Consider the following 24973-nt stretch of genomic DNA (forward strand, 5'->3'; position numbering starts at 1 on the left):
GAGCGCTTCCTCAACTGAGGTATATACCAAAAGCATGGGAACCATTTATTTCCTTTCCGCCTGGACATCAGAATTGGACGAAGACCAGCCGCGGCAGCAGCAGAACACTGAACAACAGCACCACCAACAGCAGGAGCAACAACAGGAGCACCAAGCTGCTGCTCACCCACCTGAAGCTGCACAGGACAGAAGGTGCCAGTACGCAACCACATTGCTGCCCGGGATGCAAGGGACGCACTCGTGTTGGCCAGATTTGCTTAACCTGCACAATCAAACACTTTTACCTTGCACCTTCTTACCAGAGCAGCGACAATGGACAAGAACCTGCGGATTCCTATCATTCTGATCATCATACTGGTAATTGCAAGTCGTCCTAAGCCCTCAGTGTGGAAGTCCCATTTGCAAAATAACACAGGCCACAACTTCAACAGTTTGCCAGCAAATCTGTTTATCATAACAATTCAAGGATGGCTTGTCAAAAATCAATACAACAGAACACCCATGTGACTACCCTTGTGACTACTTGTGCTTTATCTTCCTCTTACGTGTGCTCCTACGTGGTGCTTCCCCTGTGGCTTCAGCAGATGTGGAGGCCCCTTGCTCACTTTCTTGCTGCTCCTGTCTCGACACCTTTGGCGGCTGTCCTCTGGGGTTGCAAACCTGTGAGGGCTTGGCAACAGTCTGCTGCTCCTGCGGCTGTGCAGGGGATGAGATGCCCATCTCAGTTGGGTGAGGACTCTGGTGGGGCTCTGGCTGAGGGCTTTGCAGTGGCATGGCCGTGTGAGTGCTTGGAGAGCAGCCCCCACTTCTTTGTTGTTTGCCACCAACATCCCTCTCATGGGTCAGCCCCACTTCAGAGCTAGCAAGTGGCCTGACAGCATCTTGCTGCACTTCAGGGGGGCCATGAGGACCCGTTTCTGCACTGGAAGTAAAACTCCAGAGGACTTCCATGAAGGTATGGTTTCTGTGCTCAATAGCTGACCATTGATCCTCAAGCGATGTCAGTCTATTCTGAACAATCACCATGTTTTTAATACCATGGCGACTAAGCTCCTCCATGGCCGTAGCCATCCTCTCCTCTACCATAGCCATCCTGCCAGCCTTACCACGGAGGTTGCCATCCTTTCCATGGTGATGCGTTCATGCGCCAATGCCTCCACAAAGGCTCTGCTCATGTTCGCGATGGACTCCTCCATTCGCTCCACACTCGCAGCGACCCTGGAGACAAAACCTGCCAGAGACTCCTGCACCGGCTCCTGGAGTTCCAGCACCACCCTCCTTCTGGATGGACCCGGAGGCAGAGGATCGACATGCAGCTGAGCCGAGCTGGCAGAGTCCTGCGCCCTCCGACAAGGACTCTCCACTGCTGTCCCTGTCTCCACCATTTGCTGATGCTCACTTGTGATCTGTGATACACCAGGTGACAACACTACTCTATGTCCTGAAGATCCCACTGAGGTGTGATTGTCTGCGCTGGTGCTGGGTGCGCTGAATTCTGCTGACGCTGCGCCCTCAGAGGTTGCAGCTTCCTCTGAGGAGTCTGGAGGCTCAGGCTGTTCCTCCTGGACAGTGGGGACGGGGGCTCTCGATGGTGCTGTGGGGAGTAAAGGAAAGAGTTAGAGATGTGAGGTAAAGGTTTCATGCACATTGATCATAAGTCAATCTGTTAGAGCATCAGAATCATTGTCAGTGACTCATGCTATGTCAATGAGACAGATGCTAAACTATTCTGTCACCAGCTTGCTATGATGCACCCGTCTGTCCGTCCCCCACTTGCGAATGGTCCTCCACTCCGGCGATCTCCAGGGCCGCCTCCTCCGAAGTGGTGAGCTGGGCTACTGTGGGTGGCCCTCCTCCTGTCCTCGCTCTTTCCCTCTTATTGTGGGCTCTCTTTTCCTGCAATGAGGGACACAAGTGGAGTTTGAGTGTTAATGAAGGAGTGAGTGGAGAGAATCCATAGCATAGATGCTTAAAAGGAGACAACGGGTTGTAAGTTGTTGTCATTGCATCACAGTGATAGGGAGTTTGAGGGCTGCATGGTCGAATAGTTAAGTTAATGTGACCATAGAGAGAGAGGAAATGGGTAAGGGTGCAGCAATGTAAGAGTCAAGTGGGATGTGGAGGAAGAGGTTGGCAAAGCAGAGTGCTGGTGATGAGAGGCAATGGGGATCAGATTGAGGGTGATGGGAATGTCATACTCACTTTTCCTGTGTGGAGAAGGTCATGAAACCTCTTCCTGCACTGCAGTCAGGTTCTGCTGCACATAGAGATTGAGTTGATCTCCTGGGCCACTTGCAGCCACACAGCTTTAGTCTACTGGGGAGGCTTTTTCCTCCTTGAGGAAGGGAAGAGCACCTCCTTATTTGCTCTTGCTCCCTCCACCAGAGCTTGGAGGAAGGCCTCATCGAATCTTGGAGCACACTTTGGTCTACTGCTGGACATAATTGGTGAACGAAGCGCTCAGAACAATGGGCATAAAATTTAAAGGCTGAAAAAGAAGCAAGGCTGCTTGCAGGCCTTAAATCCAGCAGCATTGATGACGTCATCGGAGGCGAGTTTCTGTATGAAAAGGCTCATTGGGCCAGGGGTTCCCACACGTTGGAAATCAAGGGCCCAATTATGGCAAAATCGCACTTTTGTCCCACTTCACATCGGAGTCGGGATCCTGACACGACAACCACCTGACACGCCCCCAGCCCACCCCCAATGACAAAATCTAGCCCAACATCTTTGGGAGATGACAAAAAAGGGGAGTGGGATTTTAACATGTTACTTTGTTACACACAATGCATATAAATTATTAATATAATAGCAGATTGCTGGTCGACTTTCCACCTTATAAGATAACACAATATCCATGCTAGACTTACTTCTTATTATAGAAATGATCTTGTTTCGCTCCTTCAGATGCAAATGCTTGGTGAAAAGAACACATGTTAATGACAATTTTGGCAGGTTTGAAGTCTAGCTTACTTTGGTTGGTTTTCATGGCAGTGAATAATGATGTTTGACTGTACGTGTGGAATTCAAATGTATTTCTTTGACTCTAACAAAAGTGCAATTGTTTGAGAAAGCTGCTCAAGCTATCCTGATGTGATGCAGGATTCCCTAAGCAAAAGCTTTCCCATTCTGCCCTATTGTAGCTGTCAGATTTCATATTGCAGACAGGATGAACAAAAGCTTCAATAAAAGCTTAAATCACATTCCCTGACATAGTGATGACCCAACTGGTGATATTTGAAATGCTTCACTTCTTTCTCTTTTCGCTCCGTTTGAATATTGGAAATCGCTCATTTACATGTGAAGAAAGCAGCTACATCATATTTAGTAGTTAATGCAAAGACAGCACCGATTGCTTGCCTAATTTAGTTAATAGCATCTGGCGCAATTTAACAAACATTTCACCTATTCTCATTATTGCACAGCAGACACATTGGCTGTTATAACAAACTTTGGTTTATGAGTAACTGAATATTGCAGCATTTTTGTCAAATTATATTATCCTGCCTGGGCAGAGCCAGCATTTGTGACATAATAATATTGGTGTTACAGTGTACATCGCTTGTTAAGTAATGTACCAACTGACATTTATTGATGCATTGCTTTAATACGCTAAATAGGTAGGTCTCTGGATTAAAGTTAAAATTCATAAAGGGGCAATGAAGTGGACCATCACATTGATGCATGAAATATTGTACAATGCACTTCCTTACATGGTGAGTCACGAATCTTAATTTGGCAATCATGCGAGGCAGCAAGTGAAGGCATGGCACTTCACCAGAGGTCAAATCAACGTTGTCTATTCTTTACTTATAATTACATTGAATCTACAGCATAACCAGCCATTCAGCCCAACTGGTCTATGCCAGTCTTTATATTCCCCACGAGCCTCTCCTCACTCTAATTACCTCTTCTCACCCTACCCCCGTATCCCTCTATTCTCTTCTCCCTCATTTTTTTTCAATTCATTCTCAGGATCTGTGATGTATTAAGGGTTAAAATTTTTGAATTTTTATTAAATTATGAACCTTAAGCCAGGGTCTCAGCTCCATAACCCTATGCCAAAATGTTTCTATTTAGCCTGGTAAATTTATTTTTTTAGCTGCACCATGGGAGTGAAGGGGATACAGCTGGGGGTAATATCATAGGTAACATGGAGAAGATTAAAAATAATATCAATTTTATATTATACTAGCTGAAGTGCCCGGCGGTGCCGAGGCTTTTTTGAGGGCATGTTGTTGTTGGAAGAGAGAGAGAGAGTGACTGGGGGGAAGGGAGAGAGCGACTGGGGGGAAGGGAGAGAGCAACTGGGGGGAAGAGAGAGCGCGACTGGGGGGAAGGGAGAGAGCGACTGGGGGGGAAGGGAGAGAGCGACTGGGGGGAAGGGGGAGGAAGGGGAAGGTGGAGGAAGGGGAGGGGAGGGAGGGGGGGTACCCAGGAGTGATATAACATTATTCACAATGTTTCAGTGTATGAGTTGAATAGGGAAATAAAAGATACTATGTCAGTCATTTAGAGGTCAGTTTAGAAATCAACAGTGAACATTTATGCCAATAATAATGTAGAACAATAAAACATTTTACAATATGGTGGAGTTACAACCAAAGACTGAGTGAATACTTGTTCTGGTAAAGGGTTGCAAACCCAATGGGTTTGGTATTGTACAGAGTGATTTTATAATCAATAAAAATGTATTCAACATTACACTGTTAAATCTGTTATCTTGTAGTAGGTATGCAGCCTCTCAGATCTTGTAGAGTGCTGTTGAGTTCTTCAAGTGCCCTCTTGTGGGTCTTTGTACACTCATCCCACACAATGACTTTAGACTTTGGAAGCAGCTCAGCAGTTGCTGTGGTAATGTTACACACTGGGTGTTGTTGTCTATTCAGATCCAGAGGGAGAGGAAAGGTTGAGTGGGCAGTGCGACCTCCTTCGAGAAGAGTTGCAGCGATTCCTGATGAGGCAACAGCCAGTGGAATGAATCCCTTAGAGCGAAGGATCGCCACAAAGAGATGTCGTAGCCTTTTGGGGAGTAAGACAGAGCAGCTTCAGTGATCGTTGGATGCCAACGAATGTGATCCTGAAGGAGTCCTCTGTTGCTGCAAGCTTTTACAAAGGAGGCACAGAGATGGCCAGTGAGAGTTTTGAGGTAATTAAATGAGGTTCAGCCAGCAACCTCATGGGAGGAGTAGATGAAGGTGGGAGCACTCTGTTATTTGAGAACCTGTGGATAGACAACATTTTCTGTTTTTCCTGATGGTGTTAAAATGAACAGATTCCTGGATGCACCAACTCTGGAACATGCCACGTACAACTGGCCATGTGAAAAACAGGGCGTGAGTAAGTTGATCGCAGCAACCTTCAAAGTCTGCCCCTGGGCCTTGTTGATAGACATAGTGTAGTGTATGTGCTTTAAGTCAGAACTACTTTTTACAGCTCCTGTATACTGTAGTACCGGCAGTAACCACACCAGTATATAAGCTGTGCGCATGCCTCTGTACTCCAGTCCAGAGATGACCCTCCTCCAGTAAAGACCTGTTGTTTGTTTATGTACAGCATCCGTGTAATTCTTTATCCACTGAACCACGGATCTAACAGTGGCGACGAGTGTTGATGCAAATCTACCTGCAACATTAAACAAAAAAAAATAAATAGTCGAGTCCAGGAACACGGGCATCGACCGCGAGCAACCGCCCAGCAGTCAGGCAGAGATCCAACTTCGCTGGGGAGGCTGTGGAGAGCTGGGCTTGGTTCCGCAGCCACAACGAGCAGAAAGAGACCGACGACAGGTCCTGAGCAGACCCTTCCCGAGCAGCGGCGGCTGGAGCCGACCGACAGCAGAGAGAGAGAACCGGGCAGCGTCGATGGGGTAAGAAAGAGGGTGAAGAGAGCAGGGCACAGCTGGGGATTGATCACCGAGCGGCGTCGAGGAAAAATACTGCAAACCGGAGAGAGAGAGGGTAAGAAACAGCCGGGTTCTAGACTGAGCGGCGTCGACAAATATCAAGAGAAGAACGCGCAGACCACAGCCAGGGATCACGGGCTGATCAGGGTCCACGGGGCGAAGCAAGAGGAGATGCCATTGAGCCGCGGAGAAGCAGGGAGAGCGCGGGAGGCACCATTGAGCCACGGAGAAGCAGGGAGAGCGCGGGAGGCACCATTGAGCCGCGGAGAAGAAGGAAGAGCGCGGGAGATGCCATTTTGCAAAGCCGCAGCGGAGAAGACGGGCGAGCCCGGGAAGGAAAGCGCGGGAGATGCCATTTTGTGCCAGCGGAGAAGAAGGGGAAGCGCGGGAGGCACCATGGGGATAGTTAACGCACAACCAAGGATGCTGAAGAGTGGCAGTATCTCTACATTCGACAATGAAGTCGATGATTGGGCGACATATGTGGAACGTATGGAGGTGTACTGCAGGGCAAATGAAGTGCCAGATGCTAATAAAGCACTGGTTCTGTTAAATTCCATGGGTGCAAAAACTTATGGGTTACTGCGAAATCTAATAACCCCAGAGAAGCCGGTAAACAAGGATTTTGGAAGCATAGTAGAAATCCTACAGGACCACTTAAGCCCCACATCGCTGCTGATAGCAGAACAATTTAAGTTCCATAAAAGGAACCAACACAAAGATGAAAGCAATGCTGAGTACTTAACGGAACTGCGCAAGCTATCGAAATACTGCCAGTTTGGAGCGGGACTAGCAGACACGTTAAGGGACAAGTTTGTGTGTGGGCTACAAAGTGAAGGAACCCAGAAACGGCTTCTATCAGAAAAGGACCTTACGCTGGACAAAGCTTTCAATATGGCAGTATCACACGAAGCAGCCGAGATGCTGCAGAGATACAACGGAGACCGCAAGAATACGGCACCAACTAAATTACCTATGGAACAGGGAAGTGCTATCGCTGTGGCAGAACAACACATGACCAGAAAGATTGTTGGTTCAAGGACAAAGTGTGCAGACAGTGTGGGAAAGCAGGACACATAGCAAGAGTCTGCAGGTCTGGGAAGAAAACCAACAGTAAGAAATCTCCACAGGAGAAGTACAAAAAGGTACACCAGGTGATGGACAATGGTTCAGATGAACAGAAAAGTGACACAGACTCCGGAAGCAAGGAGCTGGGTTGTCTGAAACTACATAATGTAACCGAAATAAAGGATCACCAGACTATCTGGGTTACACTAAAGATAGACGGAGTCCAAGTGGAAATGGAATTGGACACAGGGTCATCTCTAACAGTCATAAATCAAAGAGACTACAAGCGGCTATTTTCACACATACCCTTGAAAGCTACAGAGATTGTCTTGAAGACGTATACGGGGCAAAAAGTCTACCCCAAAGGAAAAATAAGGGTGAAAGTGACATATAAAGGTCAGGAAATACCTAAAATGGTATATGTATATATATATGTATTGCCAAATGGAGGACCACCATTGCTAGGACGTGAGTGGATCCGGAAGATACATTCAGATTGGCATTCCATACAGGCACTGAAGGTGGAGGCCAAAAAGGATGACGACGTCACACCTGGACGACTGTCAAAAATGCTAACTGACGCAAAAGAAATGTTCCAGGAGGGACTAGGAACACTAAAAGGAATAACAGCAACAATTAAAATAGAGGATAATGCAAGCCCAAAGTTTCTGAAGGCCAGACCAGTGCCTTATGCGATCAGACCAGCGGTTGAAGCAGAGCTGGAAGGGTTGGAACATTCAGGAGTACTGTCCAAAGTGGACTGGACCGAGTGGGCTACACCCATCGTCCCTGTAATGAAGAGGTCGTTGAGTAATACGCCTGGGGAACCAAAGAAGATCCGCATCTGTGGGGATTTTAAGGTGACAGTGAGCCCAGCCCTTCACATGGTGCAATATCTGCTTCCACGAATTGAGGATATTTTCGCCTCGCTATCTGGTGGTAAACGCTTCACCAAAATTGATCTAGCCCAGGCGTACTTGCAAATGGAGGTAGAAGAAGCTTCGAAACATTACCTTATGATCAACACCCATAAAGGTCTCTATCAATACAACCGGCTGGTGTTTGGAGTAGCCTCGGCTCCGGCTATCTGGCAAAGGGCGATGGATTAGGTCCTGCAAGGGATTCCAGGGACCCAGTGTTATTTGGACGACATCTTGGTCTCGGGCGAAAATGACGGTGATCACCTCGCTAACTTGGAGAAGGTGCTCGCCAGATTAAAGGAATATAGGCTACGAGCTAATCGCCACAAGTGCGAGTTTTTCCAGAAACAGATCTTGTATTGCGGCCACGTCATCGATGAAGAGGGGTTACATAAGTCCCCTGACAAGATTGAGGCAGTAGTCAAGGCTCCAGCACCGGAAAATGTGTCACAACTGAAGTCGTTCCTCGGGCTGGTAAACTATTACCACAAGTTCTTACCAAATTTGTCTACGGTACTACACCCGCTGAACACCCTACTGCAAACAGGGGTACCATGGAAGTGGGATGACGAACGTAGATGAGCTTTCCAGAAGTGTAAAGAATTGATCACATCAAAAGAGGTGTTGGCCCATTTTAACCCAGCACTACCAATTCGTTTGGCATGTGATGCATCACCCGACGGCATTGGAGCGGTGCTGTCGCACAAATTCCCAGACGGGTTGGAGAGGCCAGTGGCCTTTGCGTCTCGGTCACTAACCTCAGCCGAGCGCAACTACGCCCAGATTGACAGGGAGGCCCTCAGCCTAGTATGGGGAGTAAAAAAATTCAACCATTATCTGCATGGGCAGAAGTTCACCTTGCTGACTGACCACCAACCACTTGTCTCCATCTTTAATCCTAAGAAGGGCGTGCCAGTAATGACTGCACAGCGGTTACAAAGATGGTCCCTGTTTCTAGGGGCGAATCAATATGAAATAGAATATAAAGGCATTAAACAGCATGGGAACGCTGATGGGCTATCGCGCCTGCCACTGCCTACGGTGGAGGAAGCACCAGCAGTGGACCCTATCGAGATATTTTATTCATCGATAATTGAACGATTGCCAGTAACAAACGCGGATATAGAGAAGGAGACCCGCAATGATCCGACGCTGTCACGGGTATATGAATTGACGGTGAGGGGATGGCCAACACATGGCGACTCACTGTTGCCAGCATTCTCATCCAGAAGAGAACAGCTGTCAGTATGCCAGGGGACAGTGATGTGTGGATCCAGAGTGGTGATTCCACCCAAGTTAAGGGAGAGAGTGCTAAAGGAGCTACATGAAGGTCATCTGGGGGGAGTGAAAATGAAAAGCCTTGCTAGGGCTTATGTGTGGTGGCCGGGAATCGATCAACAAATCGAAGACCTAACTAAGAGCTGCTTAGGATGCCAGAAGGTCCAAAATGCACCACCACATGCCCCTCTACACCCATGGGAGTGGCCCTCCTCTCCATGGCAACGGATGCACATTGATTTCACTGGTCCATTCATGGACTCAATGGGCTAGATTTTCAGTCGCTTGCGCCAGCAGTTAGCGCCTTAAGAGAAGTGATTTCCGGGCGCTATGCGTGTAGCGCCCGGGCGCAGCGCAGTTTGCGCCCCGCCCCAAATTAAGTTGCCCGTTAGCGCCGGCGCAAAGTTTAGCGCCCGCCCGGATGCGTGCGCAGAAAATGACGTCACATCCTCGTGCAACGCCCTTTGGCCGCCCCGATTGCAAACTTCAGTCGGACCGCCCCATTGTGCGGCGGGCGACTGGAGCGTTTGGAAAAAGGAACGCAACACAACCAGCGCGGGCCCCGGGGGGCGCTAATTAAAGGGAACGTCCTCTCCAGTATAAAGGCCAGCCTTTTTTCAGAAAACAGTCTTGTGCAACGCATTTCTGGAGACACAACAAGGAGGATAGCTAACTGGTTTCAAGCAGCAAGAGCCAGGTATTTTTGGACTCAGGCCATAGCGCTGCAAGTGGCCATTTGGAAATTAGACTGTTTGCCAGGATTTGATGGGGGCTGCATGGGGTGCCAACGCGGAGCTGCAGCGCCATGTCCGTAGGGCTCGCAGACGCATTGTGAGAGGGGCAGCCCTGGCTAGAGGCAGAGGGGGCTACAGGCGTCGGCCACGTAGGCCTTACCCAGTCAGGCTATACCGCCAGCAGCGCTCCTACCTAAACATGAGTGCCGCGCGATGTGTTAGAAGGCTCCGATTCCGAAAGGAGGTGATTGCAGAGATCTGCCACCTGCTTCGCCGAGATCTGCGGCCAAAGCTCAGGTGCAGGACGTCTCTGTCGGTGGAAGTGAAGGTGACGGTGGCATTGAACTTCTATGCCACCGGCTCCTTCCAATACGCTGCTGGGGACATAGCAAACATCTCCCAGTATGGCACGCATCGCTGCATCCGCCACGTGACCGAAGCACTGTTCAGAAGGAGAAGCCAATTCATCTCCTTCCCCATGGCCCTCGAGAGCCAGCATCAGCGCGCATTGGGATTTGCCAGACTCGGGGAATTCCCCTTGGTGCAGGGCGCCATTGACTGTACGCATGTGGCTTTGCGGGCCCCTCTGGAGCATGGCGAGCAGTATCGCAACAGGAAGGGCTACCATTCTCTGAATGTGCAGCTGGTATGTGACCACAAGCAGCGCATCATGGCAGTCAATGCCAGCTTCCCAGGCAGCAGCCACGATGCCTTTATCCTGCGGCAGAGTACTGTGCATGACATGTTCCAGGCACAGCCTCCCCCAAGAGGATGGCTCATCGGGGACAAAGGCTATCCTTTGTGCACCTGGCTCATGACCCCGCTCCACGCGCCCAGGACCGCTGCTGAAGAGGCCTACAACGAGAGCCATCAAACCACCCGCAACATCATCGAGCTAACTATTGGGGTCCTCAAGCAGCGGTTCCGCTGCCTTGATCGCTCCGGAGGAGCTCTCCAGTACTCGCCGGACCGGGTCTCCCAATTTGTGGTGGTTTGCTGCATGCTACACAACCTGGCTATCCGCAGGACTCAGGCACTGCCACCTGACGTTGGACCAGCACCTCAGGAGGAGGAGCAGGAGGAGCATGAGGAGGAGGAGGAGGAGGAGGAGCAGGAGTACCTTCCCAGGAGGGAGCGACCAGGGCCAAGGGCCGCACGACGCCACCTTATTACACGGTACTTCTAAGCCCCCTGTCAGGGAATGGCCAGGGGCCATGAGGGAAGATGAATGCAGCCGCTCCGCAAGCCCTCAGCCGGCGAAGCCAACAAACACTAAGAAGAACAACCATGGAGACTGCATGAATAAAGATAATTTTTTATTGCACAAAAATGAAAAGCCCTTCCCACATGACTCCCCAAAAACAATAAACGGGCCCCACAAAAAGCCCAACAAACGACTCACTCCCACAAACTGGGGAGGAGTCACTCCACCTTTCTTCAAACCGGGCATCAACGTCGGCCTAACGCAAAAAATAAGCCCTCCAAAAGCACAACCATGGGCAAAATAAAGATGGCCACCGCCATATTAAAGGAAAGCTGCCCACACCCTCTACTGAGTGGCCCGCGAGGGCGAGACCTTGGCCAGCCTTTTGCCTCCCCTGCCCGGCCTGCTGCTCCTTCGCAAGCTCTGCCCAGTGGCTGCTGCGAGGCTGGGGGAAGGCGCCTGAGGCTCAGATGCCCTTCCGCCAGATGCCGCTGGGGGGCGGCCTACACGGCGTTTAGGCCTCGAGGGGCTGTCTGCTGAGTGGCGCACCTGAGCCTGGCCACCATCAGCTGCAGCCGCTTGCCCTTGACGCCCCAGTGGGGGAATGGCGGCGACGGATGGCGCAATGTGGGCCAGCTGGTGTCTGGGATGCGCTGGCCGGTGCTGTGGCGCGGTGGCACTCGGCCGGGCCCGCACTGCAGGATCCGCAGCAATCAGCCGAGGGGCGGCTTGCTGGGATGGTCCAGCGCGGCGGCTGCCCTGGCGATGCCTGCCTGAGACAGCGCGTGTGGCAGCAGTGACTGCCCCTGTGGTCCTGGTGTGCGCGCGCATCACATCCGCCAGGGTCTTGACGGCATCAGTCAGCATGCGGCCACTCACGGCAGTTGCTGCCCCGAACTCGCGCACACTGGTCGCCAGCGACTCGATGGCCTCAGGCATGCGCCCCACCACGCTCATGAGCTCCGTGTGGCGCCGGTCCGAGTCGTCGGCCATCTTATCCAGCTTCCGCACCTCCTCCGAAGTGAAGGTGTCCGGACTGGAGTCGCGACTCTCCCACTGGGGAGGAGGGGGCCGAACTAGGGGACCCTTGCCGCGTTGGTGACGGCGAGTGTGCCGAGCAGCAGCACTCCCCTCTGATCCTTCCCCCCTTTGGGGGGAAGGCCGCGGGCCACGCGCACGGCTGCTGGGTGGCTGGACGCCACTGGTCCCAGAAGCTGCATTGCCCTGCGACAGTTCCTCCAGGCACTCGTCCAGTGAGGAGGTGTCAAGCATTTCCTCCTCTCCTGCGGGACGTGACTGTTCCCCCGAAGGTCCGGCTTGCTCCTCCTCCTCCTCCATGTCGGAGGTGCTGTCACTGGCAGCTTCAGGGTCCTGGTCGTCACCAGCTGAAAGCAGGAATGCACAAGAGTAGCTTCAGAGTGAGGAGACGGCGTCAGCGAGGGAGTTAGGACTGGTGGGATTCAGCGCATTGGTGGGACAGTGGCAAAGGAGGTAGCTCGGATGGGCCAGTGCGACGCGAGAGGGCCAAAAGGCGAGGTCCTTACCATTGCCGGGCAGTGGAGGGTCGGATACACCGCACGCTGTGGGGACAATCACACGGGCTCCCATGAGCACACACACGCGCTCCTCCAGCCGAGTGAGCTTCTGCAGCTTGGCGCGACCACCCCTGGCACGGGCCTGGCGATTAAACGCTACTTTAGCCTGCAAGAGAAAGGACGGGCTGTAAGTGCGCAGTGAAGCCCTGATGTAGTGTGCACTGCCTCCCATGGTGGAATAGCTTGGACAGAGTGAAGCCCTGATGTAGAGTGCACTGCCTCCCATGGTGGAATAGCTTCGGCAGAGTGAAGCCCTGATGTAGAGTGCACTGCCTCCCATGGTGGAATAGCTTGGACAGAGTGAAGCCCTGATGTAGAGTGCACTGCCTCCCATGGTGGAATAGCTTGGCCAGAGTGAAGCCCTGATGTAGTGTGCAGTGCCTCCCATGGTGGAATAGCTTGGACAGAGTGAAGCCCTGATGTAGTGTGCACTGCCTCCCATGGTGGAATAGCTTGGCCAAAGTGTAGAGTGCCGAATGGCCATTTGATGCTCATGACTGTCCCAATGCTGCTGGCTGAGGGCTGGCCAATAGGACTTTCAGCTCCCTTTGCCCATCATGTCAGGTGTACGTGCAAGAATGAGGAGGAGACTGGAAAGGCTACTCACCTTCACAATCCTGGTCAGATCGTTGTATTTTTTACAACATTGTTTGTGGGTCCTGGGGGCATCGCCGGTGAACGTCACCCTCTGGGCGATCTGCTTCCAGGCTTTGGTGTAGTCATGGTGGGTTGGATTCCTCCCACTCTCTGGAAACAAGATCTTGCGCCTCACCTCCAGAGCTGTGACCATTATGTCCAGATCACCCTCTGAGAAGCGCAGGGCACGCTGACGGGCCTTCTCTGGCGTTGCCATGACTCCCTGGGGCTGAGCAGCAGTGTTGAGGCCTCTTTGCAAGGCTGCAGTGTGCAGGGCGTGGCAGCAGACCAATTCGTCCCTTCCCCCTTTAACAGCTGGTCGGCACCACGGGGTCTGCTGTCAGTGCAAAAATGACCGCACCCGCGCTGCGCCCCGCCTGGGCGCTATCCCTCTGGACCGCCGGCTTAGCGCCTAAAGGTAGGAGTGGAACGCCTCTTTTAGCGCTCCACCACTCTCTTAGGGCGAAGCCACTGAATTTCCGGCAACGGGGCGCTACTTTGGGGCGGGCGCTAACTTCGGGCGGGCGCTAAGGTTAGCGCCCCAAAACTGTCTGTACTGAAAATCTAGCCCAATGTTCTTAATAGAGGGGATGCTCATTCAAAGTGGCCTGAGGTGATAAAGATGTCTTCAACCACTGCAGAGAAAACGATTGCAGTCCTACGGACCATATTTGCCAGAAACGATTTGCCAGAGCAGATCTGCTCTGATAATGGACCACAGTTTGTGTCCGACGAGTTCCAAAAATTCATGAAAAGGAATGGGGTAAGGCATTACACATCTGCCCCGTATCATCCAGCCACCAATGGATTGGCTGAGAGGTTCGTACAAACCTTTAAGAAGGCGATAAAGGCCATGTGCGACGAGGAAATTCCACTACAGCATAAGATGGACAATTTCTTATTAGCCTACCGAAATGTGACACATGCAGTTACCAACCAGACCCCGGCCATGATGTTCTTTAACTGATGGTTGAGATCTCGTCTGGACTTGCTCAGACCAAATGTGCGAAGAAATGTTGAGGACAAACAATTCCAGCACATCAACGAGAAGCCGACAAGGAGCTTCAATGTAGGGCAACCAGTCTTGGCCCGTGACTATCGAACAGAGAAGTGGCAACCCGGAACGATATGTACAAGGCAGGGGCCATTAATGTACACAGTGGATGTCGGGGAGAACATTGTGAGACGCCACGTCGATCAGATCTTAGCATCACAGGAAGGCGTCAACCCCATGTCTCGAGTACCTGGGGATGAACCCGACATACCGGTAGCATCTACTTCAGACCCAGTAGCAGTGGAACCCGATGAACTACCTGATGAAAAGGGGTCAGAATCGCCTCTGCACCAAGAACAAGAACCTCCGGAAAGGCGCTATCCCGAAAGGGTCAGGAAGCCGCCCCAAAGACTGAATCTATAAATGGACTTTTTGTTATTGAATGTACATGTAAAAATGTAATTGTTATTTGAATATTAAGGGGGTATTATTAATCTAAAAAGGGAGGAATTGTAGTGTATGTGCTTTAAGTCAGAACTGCTTTTTACAGCTCCTGCATACTGTAGTACCGGCAGTAACCACACCGGTATATAAGCTGTGCGCATGCCTCTGTACTCCAGTCTAGAGATGACCCTCCTCCAGTAAAGACCTGTTGTTTGTTTATGTACAGCATCCGTGTAATTCTTTATCCACTGAACCACGAATCTAACACATAGCAAAAGAAATTTTCAGAGGGAACTGTTGCCTTCTGAATTGAAAGTGTAAGTCAGTTGGTATCATAGGAATTCGAGGAAGGAGAACATCCTCCCCTCTGGCACAGCCTGATATGATGGTAGCCTCAATGACATGTTGCATGAGCTTTTTGACTGCCAGTCTGGTTCCATTGCACAACTTTGGTGGAGATAAGTTTCTTAGGAGCATGATGGGGGTGCCTTCCTTCAGTACCAGTTCGTGAGGAGGCGTTCCTGAAGGCTCCAATGAGTGGAGGAACTCAATGGGGTAATGTACCGTATCAACACTGTCACAAACCGTATCAACGCTTTTGTAAATGTGCTCTTGGCCAGGGAGTTTTTGAAGAAGGAGCATGTTTATGTCTTTGACAGTACCATTCCTGGGTGCAAGTATTGACCGTTCACACAGCCAGTTGTGATCTTTGAAGTGATTCAGGAGGTTTGGATACACGTTTGAGGTCAAGTCATCAACTGTTTTTACTTGACTGCCAAAGTCGTGAGGAATTGTGATTTGTCCACTGCTGTCAATGGGCAACTTTCCTTCTCCCAATTGTAGTAAAAGTCGCGCAAAGGATTCTGACATCTCGTCACCATGCATATGAACACGCATGTTTGTCGTTAAATGGACTGTTTGCACATGTGGCCACAGATGGGGTGCCTTGAGACATGCATTGAGTTCATCCGCTGCTGTTCCTCTGGGGACAACTGGCAGGGTTTGGCGGAAATCACCTGCCAGCAACAGGGTGATGCCACCCATCAGCATATGGTTGCCTCTCAGATCTTGAAGAGTTCTGTTGAGTGCTTCAAGTGCCCTCTTGTGGGCCATTGTACACTCATCCCACACAATCAATCGAGACTTTTGAAGCATCTCAGCAGCACCAGTTCCTTTGCTAATGTTACACACTGGTTGTTCTTGTCTTGTCAGATCCAGAGGGAGTGCAAAGGTTGAGTGGGCAGTGCGACCTCCTTGCAGAAGAGTTGCAGCGATTCCTGATGAGGCCACAGCCAGTGCAATGAATCCCTTAGAGCGAACTGTGGCCAGCAAAAGATTGATCAGGAATGTCTCTCCTGTTCCACCAGGGGCATCGAGGAAGATAATACCAGCAGTGTTGTTTTGCACCATATCGAGAACCAACCTGTAAGTCTGTTTCTGTTCTGGAAGCAATTTAGTCTCAGTGACTGTGACAAAGGAGGTCAGTTCCTCAACATTGTAGGTGGTTTCTCTGAGGATCTCTCTGCTGAGACCTGGAGAATCATTCCTATTGGGAGATGGAAGGTTCAACTGAGTCAGAGACTTGCCAGCGAATGACAAAGCCTGGTCCTCCAAAAGGATCAATGCCTGATTGTACATCGCATCAGTGTAGTTGAGTGCCATTGTGGGGTTGGCTCTGGTGAATTGGCGTAAGATGTCTTCTGTGAGGCAGTCTTTGTGATCTTTCCACAATTGCTTTGGGTTGGAAGGTGTGCAGAGGGCAATTATAATGGCAAAGAGTTTTTGTAGCCTATTGGCGGAGTAAGACACAGCAGCTTCTGTCATTGTTGCATGCCAATGACTGTCACCCTCAATGAGTCCTCTTCGGCGGCAAGCTTCTTGAAAAGACTCAGAGATGGCCATCGACAGTCTTGCGGTCATTAAATGATGTGGGGCCAGCAATCTCATGGAGGAGTAGACGAAGGTGAAAGCACTCTGTGTTGTTTGGATGCACTGTGTAGACTCTGCCAAATGCATCTGATGAGTACACCCCTGTATGACCAGGAACTTCCTTCTGACCTGCTCCAGGGCGCCAAGCCCGCCATGTCTTGTTTGGCTGCCATGTGTAGTACTTGGGCACCTGATGATAGAAAAGTGCCTTGGCAAAGTCATTCGTTTGGCACAACTGAAAGAATGCTGTAAGTTTTGTCTTTGGAGGTTGCTCGGCACGTTGGCTGGCATTTTCAGGTCGGAATAAAACCCTTTGTCCATTTTCCAAGTGAACATCCAAGTTAGTGACAGTGGGGTAATGGCTGTGGATGTCAAATCAAAAAGTTCACCAGGCTGCCTCATTGCTGCAGATGTAACGGCCCATCAGATGTGTGGTGATCTCATCATTTTGATTTTGCTGTCCAGCCGCTTGAAGATCAAAGACAGCTTGGTCACTGCCCTTATGGAGGTACTTGCACACATATTTGATAGACTTAACTGAGTGGCAGTACTCCACATTGATGTGACATTTGAAGAGCCTGGATAGGAGTGGACAGTAAGGAACAATCCAACGGTTGTCAACTTCAAATGTCTGTCTTTGCTGTGTTGTCTGAATTGACGGACCAGGTTGACTCGAGTGGCTAGATTTTTTAGTTCGCATTCTTATCTCAGTACTGAAACCTCCACTCTCTTTGCCCCTTCTCCTGTACAAAGGATAGCCATCATCCCCATGCTGAGTTTCTTCGCGGAGTGGCTTTGGGTACCCTTTTGTACATGCATTGTTTTTCATGCAGGGAGAAAAAGGGTTGTGTCACCCACAAGGACCATAAATCATATGTTTTACAACAACATCAAAGAGGATTGGATCCTGGTCCTTATCGGGTAGCTCTGCAGAAATGAAGGAATCAACTTGATTGGGGCGAATCTTTGCCTGAAGCCAGAGTAACAGATGAACATGAGGAAGTCCTCTCTTCTGCCACTCAATGCTGTAAATGTAGCAATTGTGTGCACCAAAAAGTTTGCCCACAGTCAGCAGTTTGAGCAGTTTTTTAACTTTGAGGTTGAAGACCCGTGCTATGAGCTCATGCCTTTCAGTACCAGCTTTGGGTGGGAACTCCTGCCATTGGGGATTGCAAGTCATGGTGATGAAAAGGTCAGGTCTGCCATAGGTCATGGCATCTTGCGTGTGCTCATGCTTGTACCTAGGACCTCCAACGAAGGTGGATGGTAGGATGACCAGTTGACCAATGTCTTCAGTGTTGCCATCATTGGCCACAGCATCTCGTAAGTGTATATAGTCTGTGACTCTCAAATGATTTTGGTTATTCCGGAACCAACGAAGCCGCTCTCCTTCTATTTTTGCATACATGTCAGTGAGGAACTGGTGGAGAAGTCCTCCACACTGAAGCAGGTGGTTTGAAGCAGTTTGTCGTTCCATCAGCCTGTATGAATAGAATTCCATGGCAGAAACCATCTTTTGCCTTTGGGCTGTAGGTGGCACACCAGTTTTGGGGTCAACATGTGGGATCTTGTTATAGACATCGTATCCATCTTCCCCATGGCAAAACAGAAGCGGGTATTGCAGAGGATCATATAACCTGTGAAGCTCAGAAATTCTTTTGAGTGGACCACCTCTGATATGCAAGACAATGTCCCGTTGTTCAAATTCTTGGCCCACAATGACAATGGCTACCTCATTGGTGGTCGGAGCATTGAAGCGTCGCTCATGTTCACCTGCAGGAGTCTTGTCAGCTTTGATGACAACTTTGAGGTCCTCATTTGTTGTTTTTTCGATGGCTGTTTTGAAAGTCTTAACATATGGGTTTTGGTTATTAAGCATCCGCTGTAACTCAACCAAAGTTGTTTGCTTGATTTGGTGTTGTTGTGCGGGCAGAACAGCAGCTTCCTGTGGCAATTGGCTTGCTTTTCGTCATCACCCAAGAAGTAGATTTGCAGAAACTGAGGTCTTTCGTTTGGGAGAGGAAGTTGTGAGCCAGCTATATGATACACCTGTCCATGAACTTTAAAAGTTGGGCAAAATCCTGATTCACGCACTCTGTTTGCACCAAAAGAGGTCATTGCAAAGCAGTTGTTGTACTTTCTGATGTGAGTGAGGAAATGTGTTGAAGCTGGTTTTTGGCCGAACAGAAGTGAGTGTAGGGGTTCAGGCGGAGCTGTTAGTGTTGGAAGTTTAACCTTTCCTCCATTGCAGCATATCCCAGCAATTTCTCCTTCTCACTTCAGAGCACCACAGTGAGGGCAAATGACGGTCATGTTGCCAATGATGACTGTGTGGTCTGCTTCATATTCGCTGGTGGGTGTATAGGAGAAGGCTGCTCGGAACCAATGACTCCAAATGTCAGCTCTGGCAATGCCCCTGCGTCTACTGTCGGTCTGGCGATGTGAGCGAGTCTGGTCAGGAGTCTGTGATGCTATGGCTTGGGAATGCCTCGTCCGGTCATCAGCCTGACATCCCCGAGTCTCGTCAGGAGTCTCTGACACTCTGGCTTGGGCACGTGTCGTCCGGTCATGAGCTTGACGTGACAGAGTCTCGTCAGGAGTCTCTGACACTCTGGCTTGGGCACGTGTCATCCGGTCATGAGCTTGACGTGACAGAGTCTCGTCAGGAGTCTGTGATGCTATGGCTTGGGCATGTCTCGTCCGGTCATCAGCCTGACATCCCCAAGTCTCGTCAGGAGTCTCTGAGACTCTTTTAGTCTTTTTTCGGGATGCATAGGAAGTGCTGGGTGTAAGTCTCATGCCTTTTCTTGGCGGCATGCTGTTATGAAAAAAGAAAAAAGAATTTTTATTAAATTATCTATTATCTATTATTATAGATATAGATAAATGAGTTTGTCTGTCTGATGGGGGGAGGAGAGGAGGGGGAGGAGAGGGGGGAGGAGAGGGGGGAAGAGGGGGTGAGGAGAGGGGGGAGGGAGTGGGGGAGGAGAGGGGGCGAGGAGTGGTGGGGAGGAGAGGGGGGAGGAGAGGGGGGAGGAGAGGGGGGGAGGGGAGGGGGGGAGGGGAGGGGGGGAGGAGGGGGGAGGAGGGGGGTGGAGAGAGGGGAGGAGAGAGAGGGGGAGGGGGGAGGGGAGGGGGAGGAGGGGGAGAGGGAGAGTGGGTAGAGTGGGGGGAGGAGAGGAGGGAGGAGGGGGGAGGAGAGGGGGGAGGAGAGGGGGGGAGGAGAGGGGGGAGGAGGGGGGTGAGGAGAGGGGGGAGGAGAGGGGGGGAGGAGGGGGGAGGAAGGGGGGGAGGAGAGGAGGGAGGGAGTGGGGGGAGGAGAGGGGGGGAGGAGCGGGGCGAGGAGTGGGGGGAGGAGAGGGGGGAGGAGAGGGGGAGGAGAGGGGGGAGGAGAGGGGGAGGAGGAGGGGAGGAGGGGGGGGAGGAGGGGGGAGGAGGGGGGTGGAGGGGGGGAGTACAAGGGGGGAAGAGAGAGAGAGGGGGGAGAGGGGGGAGGGGAGGGGGAGGAGGGGGAGAGGGAGAGCGGGTAGAGTGGGGGGAGGAGAGGAGGGAGGAGAGGGGGGGAGGAGAGGGGGGGAGGAGGGGGGGTGGAGAGGGGGGAGTACAAGGGGGGGGAGGAGAGAGAGAGGGGGGAGGGGGGAGGGGAGGGGGAGGAGGGGGAGAGGGAGAGCGGGTAGAGTGGGGGGAGGAGAGGAGGGAGGAGAGGGGGGAGGAGAGGGGGGGGAGGAGAGGGGGGGAGGATAGGGGGAGGAGGGGGGTGGAGAGGGGGAGTACAAGGGGGGAGGAGAGAGAGAGGGGGAGGGGGGAGGGGAGGGGGAGGAGGGGGGGGAGGGAGAGGGGGTAGAGTGGGGGGAGGAGAGGAGGGAGGAGTGGGGGGGAGGAGAGGAGGGAGGAGAGGGTCAGGGAAACACCAAAAAAAAAATTAAGTGGTGCGAGCGCGAGTGCGAGAGAAAGGGAAGCAGCTGGCTTTGCTTCCAGCTTCCCTGGTTACTGTTGCTAGGCGATGTGAGGAGAAGGAGCCGATTGGCGGGGGGGGGAAGACAGGAGAGAGGGGGGAGGGGAGACGACACAGGGGGGAGGGGGGAGAGGAGAGTAGGAACAACCAAAATTGAACAAACCACTAACTACACATACTTGGGCTTAAAAATCAGTTCTACGGGAAACTTCAAACTGGCTGTGAATGAACTGAAAGAGAAAGCAAGAAGGGCTTTCTATGCCATCAAAAAATCAATCCAAATAGAAATCCCAATTAGCATTTGGCTCAAAATTTTCAAATCAGTAATTGAACCAATTGCACTCTATGGCAGTGAGGTATGGGGACCGCTAACTCAACAAGAATTTGCAAAATGGGACAAACACCCAATTGAGATCCTACATGCAGAATTCTGTAAAGGTATCCTCCGGACTCAAAGGAAAACAGTAAACAATGCATGCAGGGCGGAACTAGGCCAATATCCATTAATAATCACTATCCAAAAAAGAGCCACCAAATTTTGGAATCACCTACAAATGAGCAATCCCCAATGCTATCACTACGACGCCCTGAAATGCCAAGAGCTGACCATAAAGAAGAATACCCTCAGTCAACTAGTCCTGGGACTCAGTGAAGTAACTACTAACAATACTAACAATAACCAGCCCCAGGACAGTGACAGGGTAACACAAAGAATTCGACCCAACACAATCGTCGCTAAGCAAAAGGAAAAATATCTGACATATTGGGCAGAAAACAACAAAAACCCAAAGCAAACTCAATTGCTACTTGGCCCTAAACAGACAATACAACATAGCTGATTACCTGACCATGGTAAAGGATAACAAACTGAGAAGAACCTTGACAAGGTACAGACTTAGCGAACATAGCCTAGCGATCGAAAAAGGCAGACACAGGCAGACCAGGCTGCCAAGAGAAGACAGGATATGCTCTCACTGCAGTCAGGGAGTAGTGGAGACAGAGATGCACTTCCTCACAGCCTGCGGAAAATATCAGGGCATCAGGGAGAATTTCTACCAAAAATTCTCACAAATATGCCCTGATTTCAGAAATCTGAATGACAACCAAAAACTCCCATTCCTACTGGGAGAGGAGAGAAGCTGTGTAACACTGGTGGCACACTATGTTACAGCTTGCCATGAACAGAGGGACAACCAGTAAACTAAGAAAAGAATATATATAAACAATGCGAATGTATATTTATACACTCAGGGATATACCTGTTTATACACTGTATGAATAGAACTGCGTTTATGTGCTAAACCATAAATGTATTTTGATGCTTTGGCAACATAAGATGTAACTTATCATGCCAATAAAGCGATTTGAATTGTGAATTGTGAATTGTGGGAGGGGGGGAGCGAGAGGGTCAGGGAAACACCAAAAAAAAATTTTTTTTAAGTGGTGCGAGCGCGAGTGCGAGAGAGAGGAAAGCTGCTGGCTTTGCTTCCAGCTTCCCTGGTTACTGTTGCTAGGTGACGTGAGGAGAAGGAGCCGATTGGCAGGGGGGTGGAGGAAGACAGGAGAGAGGGGGGAGGGGAGATGACACAGGGGGGAGGGGGGAGAGGAGAGAGGGAGTGGGGTGGAGGGGGGAGTGAGAGGGTCAGGGAAACACTGAAACTTAAAAAAAAACTACTGTGAAGAACAGCGTACACCATCTTGGATTTTTAAAAACTTTTTAAAAAACTGCCACGGAAAGACAACGCGCATTCTTGGTGAAAACACCAAAAGTTTTATTTAAAAAAAAACTGCTGTGAAGAACAGCGGACACCATCTTGGATGTTTTTTTAACGTTTTAAAAAACTGCTACGCAGAGACAGCGTGTATTCTTGGTGAAAACACCAAAAGTTACAACACATTTTTAAAAAAAAGAATCGCTCCTAACAAAACACCAGAAATTTCACTCACTTCTCAATCCTCCAAGTGGCTCACGTGTACTCAGGCCAGTGTCCATCTCTTTGTTGAGCAAAGAAGGCTAAGCTAATTTATTTATAGTTTCTGAAGGATTAGGCCCCACCCAGACAATAAACACACAGAAAGTGGGAATGAAGATGGCGGCCACTCAGCTGAGCTCAGAAGGATTAGTCCCACCCACACACACACCGATTGGTCAACCATTAGGTCACTGAACTGTAGGATTGGTCAATCGTCACGTCACTCAACTCTAGGATGGCCCGCCTGCACACGCAATGAACCCGCCCCCACTCGATGCTAATGAGCGGATAATGAGCGGAATTTTGAACGTTTTTTGGATACCGTCGGCACAATTTTTGTCCAACCAAAAAGTAAATACACCTATGAGAGTTCCCTAATGATAAGCTTTCTTTTGATATAACATATGTGTAGGTACGCTCTATAACTTTTGATTGTATAGCTGGACAGAGAGACAGAGAGACAGAAAGACAGACAGACAGACAGAGAGACATAGGGCTAGAAATTGAGTTTTGGCTTAGCCAGGGCTTCAGCGCCGGAAGTTAGTGCCGGCGCTAAGTCCCCCTGCGCGCGCCAAAAATTCAGCAGTGCCGCGCCCAAACGGCTGCCGGCGCTACTGAAGGGTCTTTGCGGCGGTACATCGGCGCTAACTGCCGTTTCGCGCCGCAATTCCGGCGCTGCGGCACCCGATGCGGTGCGGCAGGCTCGGGAAGTGCAGGCCTCCTCCTTCCCTTAAGGAGGAGCTGCCTGCACCCGATCGCGGCCCGCGAAAATCTTTTAAAAAATGAGCCCGGCACCTCGGACAAGTGCCGGGCTTGCTTCTGTTCCGGGGGGGGGGGGGGGAAGTCCGGGGAGGGAGCTGCGGCCAGGCGGCCGGCGGGAAAGCGGCCGGCCGCCGCGGGGCCTTTAATGCGCCGGCGCAAAGACTCGTAAGACTCTGTTGCCAGAGTCTTAGTTGCGGCTGTCACGGGCGAGGCGGCCGCAACTGAATTTCGGCGCTGGGGCCCGTCGGCATGGCAACCGGGACGCTGCGCACACCGATGACGTCATCGGTGCCGGCGCAGCACTACCGGTCTACCGCGGCGTAAGGGCCCCAGGCAATTTCGGCGCCGGCGCCAAATGCAGCGCTAGGCCCTCTAGCGCCGCAAAATCGGCGCTAAGGGCACTCAATTTCTAGGCCATACTGTTTTATATATAGATGTAAAATTATACCATTACATTTATAGTGATAAATTTGTGGTTTAAAAGCAACAGATTCCAATATGTAGAGTTATGGGCCTAGAAATTGAGTTTTGGCTTAGCCAGGGCTTTAGCGCCGGAAGTTAGTGCCGGCGCTAAGTCCCCCTGCGCGCGCCAAAAATTCAGCAGGGCCGCGCCCAAACGGCTGCCGGCGCTACTGAAGGGTCTTTGCAGCGGTAAATCGGCGCTAACTGCCGTTTCGCGCCGCAATTCCGGCGCTGCGGCACCCGATGCGGTGCGGCAGGCTCGGGCAGTGCAGGCCTCCTCCTTCCCTTAAGGAGGAGCTGCCTGCACCCGATCGCGGCCCGCGAAAATCTTTTAAAAAATGAGCCCGGCACCTCGGACAAGTGCCGGGCTTGCTTCTGTTCCGGGGGGGGGGGGGGAAGTCCGGGGAGGGAGCTGCGGCCAGGCGGCCGGCGGGAAAGCGGCCGGCCGCCGCGGGGCCTTTAATGCGCCGGCGCAAAGACTCGTAAGACTCTGTTGCCAGAGTCTTAGTTGCGGCTGTCACGGGCGAGGCGGCCGCAACTGAATTTCGGCGCTGGGGCCCGTCGGCATGGCAACCGGGACGCTGCGCACACCGATGACGTCATCGGTGCTGGTGCAGCGCTACCGGTCTACCGCGGCGTAAGGGCCCCAGGCAATTTCGGCGCCGGCGCCAAATGCAGCGCTAGGCCCTCTAGCGCCGCAAAATCGGCGCTAAGGGCACTCAATTTCTAGGCCATGGCATTTTCTGTAGAGTTGGTTTTTAGCCAGTTTTATAGATTTTGCTCCAACCCTCAGAATAGACAATGGAAGCCAGGGAGCACAGGAAAATGAGGTAGGTAAACAGAAAAAAGGCTTAGATACAATAAAGTACATAAGATAGAAATAAAATAAAATAATAGAATAGAGAGCTGGTGACAGAAAAGATGGAGGAAACTCAATTCTTTCCTACAACAGAGATTCTCAGCTTATGTGCTCATTCATTCATAATTACAGAACCTGTCCCTTTATATGGTATATACTTTTTTGATGTAACCAGGCTCAGCTCACCAATGGAAGTAAAACCCCCCCCACAAATTTTGAAAAATAGAAAATGCTAGAAATATACAGCAGGTCAAT

Source organism: Somniosus microcephalus, chromosome 1 (assembly GCF_052327205.1).
Source record: "Somniosus microcephalus isolate GS21.2 chromosome 1, FLI_Smic_1.0, whole genome shotgun sequence".
Lineage (NCBI taxonomy): Eukaryota > Metazoa > Chordata > Chondrichthyes > Squaliformes > Somniosidae > Somniosus > Somniosus microcephalus.